We start from the raw sequence: 6018 nt of genomic DNA, 5'->3' as shown, positions 1-6018 counted from the left end.
GTAGCCTATATCCATCTAAACATTTATTAGGGTATTGTGCAAACATTTCAAGTAAATCAGTCAAGTACATTTCCAGATTTGTCTTTTTACAGTAATACAGATTAATGAACACTGGGCAAGCGAATATCAATTGCAGTTATAATTATGTACAACCAGTGTTTGACTTAATAATAGTTTACTGTAGATGGATACAAAACTGTGAAAATGGGGGGGGGGGGGGGGTGCTCAATGTATGTTAGTAGTGGCATAGACTTGCATTGCAGTGCCCTTGCTGTGTATGATTACTGTACAGAAAATTTACTGGAACAGTAGTGTTGTTCTGTCAGTGTAAAATCTTACAATTGTACGTGTATAACTGCACAACAGATAGTGATATTGGTATATCTGTGCAGGTTACAGAAACTGATTGTACACTTTGAGAAATGGCCTAAATATACGATTTTAATTTTTGGTGGCTTGAGTACTGATACAAGACCAAGGACACATACACATTAACCTACTCAGTATGCTATGATCACATGACCTGTTCTGTATTAACGATCACTTGACAAGACAAACTGCTTGCCTTGACAATGTAATTACTAATGTTGATACAAATCAGTTATCAAGTAGGGTTGTTTAATACACATTATATCAGTGCATAAAGGTGTTCAGTTAAATTAAATACTAAAAAGTCTATATCTGATTCCAGTGAAATTAAGTCCAGAACCTGTCTAAAGACAACAAACTGGAATGGCATTCTGCTTGGAAGCAGGCCTACTCACATTGAAAATGCATTTACATTAACTGTCAGTGCACTGTCAGATACATTTAAAACTAATTGCCCTAAAGTAGTGAGAAAAAATAAGGGAACTGGCAGGATGTATGGTCTCACATCTGTGCATTACCGGTTCACACACTATCTACGAAAGCTATTAACTTTGTTAATAATTTCCTATGACAAATCAAGGGATAGCAGAGCAGAAAGAGCAAGCCACATATAGTTAGAGAACAAATATAAGGCAGAAATCAGTCAGATTAAGCAAGTGCAATGTTAATGACGTTTATATTAATAAGTTGCAAAATAAATGTAAAGTAGCCTGAATTGTTGTCAGGACTTATGTGGGCAGAAGTAAAGATATTAGCAAAAATAATTCCTGTGATGCTGGTATCACACCAGATGATTTCAACACGTTCTTTGTTCATGCTGGCAGTATGAATAACACTGCTGCAGCTGAACACAATCGTAAATATGACAACATCCATGACTCAAAACATGAAAACTCTTTTCCTACAAAATATTGAAGATTTACTTCCTGGCACTAAAAGATAAGAGGTAAAAGTAACCAATAATAAAAGTGCAATAGCAAAACTAAGTTACTCAAAATCAGAAGACATTTATGGACTCTCTATTTTCGAGAGAAAAAAACTGAGGATATAATAGCACATTCATTAAATTCTCTTATAAACTGGATGTTTGTTAGTGGTTGTTTCCCTATATCCTTAAAAATAACAGTCATTACTTTTCTGCTAAAAAATTTATCGTGTTTTGTTCTAATACTTACTGCCCAACCTGTGTTGCACCCATCCTTTTTTCCTTACTGCATGACCGTGTGTGTAAGCGTACTAATTACCAGATTTGCAGAAAACTATGACTTTTAATTTAAACCTTGTGTGTGTGAAACATTGTAATAAGATGAAATGTGATGTCAAGTTATGTTTGTGGTTCCAAAAATGGATCTATTGCAAATGTTTAAATACCTTAGAAGAGAGAAACATAATCCGTGACTGTGGAAATGTGCACTGCAATTTTCATGATATTCTATGTTTGCAACAGGAATACCGAGAAGAAAGTGTGACTGCCTTATTAAAATATGGTATATTAGTTATGCTGTAGTCTCATAAAGTAACAGAAGACTATTCAAAGTGTAGTGAAATTGTCATAACCGAACAAAATGATAACTTCATTATGCCCGAAAAGTTCCATCATGCTAATCGTAATGATAACAACACTAGTCTGCCAATAGCAAATAATTTTGCACTTTTAACGTGTTATGAATCAAAAGATGTGAAAATAGTCATATCAACTAAGTACTCTCGCCATACTTGCACTGTACATTCTTGAGCACTGTCCTGCAAAATGATGGTCAGGTCCTGCAGAAAGTGTCAATACTTCTGTCTGTAAGCTGGTCAAAGGTTGTGTTCCAAAAACGAACAGCACAGAGACAGAAGTGATGACACTTGATGCAGGATCTGACCATCATTTTGCAGGACAATGCTCAAGCACGTACAGTTCAAGCTGTTACTGATTTCTTTGACTGATGGGGCTGCTAAGTGCTATACCACCTACTGCCCTCATAAGTTCAACTCAATTTCTAAACTGAAAACACTTCACAGCATTTGCTTCAGAACTGCTACAAATTCGTTGGGCAATAGACCGTGCCGCTCGAACGGTCAACACAACTGGCACTGCTAAGAGTATCCTACAACTTCCACATAATTGGCAATGGGTTATGCACAATGCTGTTGACGACTTTGAAGGCCAGTAAAACTTTGAAACACGTATCTATTTTGTACGAGCTGTAAATAAATAGTTGCCAGCATTAAAGTTCCAACCCTTGTATGTAGTTCTATAATGGAAAACGTTATAAGCCCATTCAACAATCTCTGGTGGCTTCTGATGTTTACCTGCTTAAGAGCTCTCAAAATCCCTAAATATATTTAAAACAGTTACTATACAGGACAAGATACCGAGCAGAAAGCTGGGCAGTTATAGGTGAGCTGGTGCATTACCAAACTCTTCCCTCTTGGGACTGAACTGTATCCCCCTGTTGACATTGCTGGACAGGAATTGTAATGTAGACACAATTGCCACATATGAAGACACATACTGGATGTGGACACAGGAAACACAAGAGAAAAGTTGGAGGCAAAAACAACAAATGTTATTTTGCTGATTAATGCAGATTCTTAGGTATTCTTGTGGATAATGAACTGAAATGGAAAAAACATATTAATAATGTCTGTAAGAAACTGAGCTCTGTAATATTCTTAATGATGCAGCTATCACAGTATTCAGACAAGAACCTTCTGTGTACAGTGTATCATGGACTTTTCGAACCGTACTTACAGTATGGAGTGACTGTGTGGGGAAACTCAAACAAACAAGAGACAAAGCGAGTGTTCACATTACAAAAAAAAAAGCAATTAGGACCATTTTAAGAAGAAAGACCTCTGAAACGTGCAGAAACTGTTTCAAGAATTTAGGTATCTTAACTTTTTCATCGTTGTATATATACAAAACAATAATGTACATCACAAAAGGTAGTGAGGACTGGATTACAAATGCTAGTGTACACACCCACAATACAAGAAGGAAGAATGACATACGGAGCATACCCCACCGACTGGCAATGCTAGAAAAAGGACCCCAGTACTCTGGTATCAGACTACTAAGAAGTCTGCCCAAAGACCTGCAAGATAGTGTACTTCATAATGACTGTCCAAAAAAATTTAAAGGCTATCTCATTGAAAAAGAGTTTTACAGTGTTGCAGAATACTTATGCCATTAAATTTGTATATATTGTTACTCATTATCAGTGATGTAAAAATGTAAGCTAAAGGTGTAGAAAAATAAGTGATAAAGAATGTTAATACTTTGACATGTCCTATACTACACGTACACTTACTGTACACAATGTAATCTTACAGGATCAAATAAAATTCAATTCAATTCAATTCAACAGAAGCTGTGCACAATATAACCTACTTACTACTGCTGGAGAGCTAGTCCCAAACAATAAATCCTACCACTAAAGTAGGAGGAATTTCAATTTGCTGGTGCCATGTGTGTTAATATTTTGGTCTTTACTTTAACAAGAAAATTATTGTTTTATTATCCAAGTAAAGTAACTAAGAAAGCTTGCAAAACTGTGTATGAGGTAGCTCAGACTGAAATTGACATGAACTATCAATTCCAGTGAAAAGATTATATAGTAGCGCCATTGCTGTATTTGCAGCAAACATGCGGGCCAAACAGTTGCACAGTGATCATGCAAAAGGACACCTTGGACATATGCAGAGAGATGTGCTTCTAAAACTAACTGTAGCGTTGGAACTACATCAGCAAAAGCATTATTAGTAACTTATTGTTGTTTTCTTTATATGATAACTTTAGACAACAGAAATATACTACATTACTGGAACATCAAATATGAGGAAATTGAAGAGGTGGCATTTCACATGGACATCGTACTTTAATTCTATCAAATTCCACAAAAACAATGCATCATACAGATGATAAAACAAAAACGAAAAGCAAGTTATGAACCACAAAGTATGTGCCAAGACTGTAGTTTTTCTGAGGCCAGCATAAAACCACAGGACACTAGTATTCAAGTTCATAGATGATGAAGGCTTGTACAAGGTGATTAGAAACAGTCTGAAAAGCTTGTAATGGTGTTTTAGTGCAGGTTGTGCTGAAAAATAATTGTTAAGAAAAAAATTCAATATGTTGTGCCACTTCAAAGTTAAATAGCACTGAGGTTAGCCAATCAAGGCATCATGCATGAAAATTCAAGCAGTCCACCAGTTACAATTAGTGTCAGTTGTTCCCAGAGTGCAGCTGATAGTGAATGTGACTGCTCAACCTATGGTTTGGGTTCGATCCTTACTACCATCCCATTTCCAATTTTTGTAAAGCTCTCTAGTTTGGTTTGGGGAAACCAAATGAAGAACATATTTTGTGACACCATCTCTGGTGGGCCACTAGAATTTGCACATGCAACAGCCTGATTGGCTAACTTCAATACTAATTAACTAGGAAGCAGTGCAACACACTGAATTTTTTCCTTAATAATTATTTCTCAGCACAACCTATCCTGGGACACCCTGCAAGCTTTTCAGACTGTTTCTGACCATCCTCTGTATATTATATTTGAACATGTTTTTGTATTTTTAGAAATGTATTTACATTTTTATACTTTTATATTATGCTGAAAAAATTAGAAAAATTGTCAATGTAATATGGCGACTGTTATACAGAGTGATTATAATTAAAGTTCCAAGTACAAAAAGTTGTAGAAAAAAAAAAGGACCAGTGCTTGGAAAGATGTCAAATTTGAACAGAATATTATTAAAGGAGGATGAAATGTTACGGAAAAAAATCTGAACGAAAATTTTACCACTATGTGTCACAGTAAACAGCAGAATATGCAAAATAAAAGATGGGAGGTATACAGCTGTTCCCCAGTTCGTATCTGAGATGCTCTGCATGACTCTCAATGCAGGATCGTTTGCTGCTGGTAAAGCTCTTTTGTGACTGACCATACACCAGTAGTTCTGCAGAAACTTCAGGCACTCAAGGGTATGAAAAAAAGGTGCAGGTCCAATGTCTGCCAAGGATGTGGAGAATATGATTGCCAAATTCATAAAGATAGGTTTGCTTGAACTGCAGTTTGCAACAGGGAGGAAAACAATTGATCCAACATCAGTAGAAGGTGTGGCCACAACATTGCAGGAGGGGTCGAGAAGTGGTGTGAAAATATGCAGTACACAGGGAATTGCCCAAACTCTGGACATGCCTTTGAGCATGGTGCATGAAATTCTTCGATACTTCCTGCATTGCTATACAAAATTACTCATGTTCAGGAGTTGTTTCATACTGACCTGGCAGTAAGACAAATGTTTGTTCTAGAATTTCTTACTTGCATGGAAGTGGACAATGAATGACTATGGAACATTCTGTGGACAGATGAAGCCCATTTCCGCTTCTAAGGACGTGTCAGTACACAGAACTGCAGAATATGGTCAGTGGGAAATCTGCTCCCACATCAGCTGTCATCTCTTTATTCTGCAAAGTGAACAGTATGGTGCAGGTTGACAGCATTGTTTACATAGGACTGTATTTTTCTGAGGAGATGGGTTGTGGAGGTCCTGTTACCTCTACCATCACTGGCAAATTTCATTATGTCTCTAAGTTTGTCATCAAATATGTGAAGTCCAGGACTCCTACTCAGTTCACTAGAAAAACAATTCAAA

This window comes from Schistocerca serialis, unplaced genomic scaffold (genome assembly GCF_023864345.2).
Source record: "Schistocerca serialis cubense isolate TAMUIC-IGC-003099 unplaced genomic scaffold, iqSchSeri2.2 HiC_scaffold_1251, whole genome shotgun sequence".
In the NCBI taxonomy this organism is placed as follows: Eukaryota; Metazoa; Arthropoda; class Insecta; order Orthoptera; family Acrididae; genus Schistocerca; species Schistocerca serialis.
The sequence above is the reverse complement of the archived record's forward strand: the minus strand, read 5'-3'. Positions refer to the sequence as shown.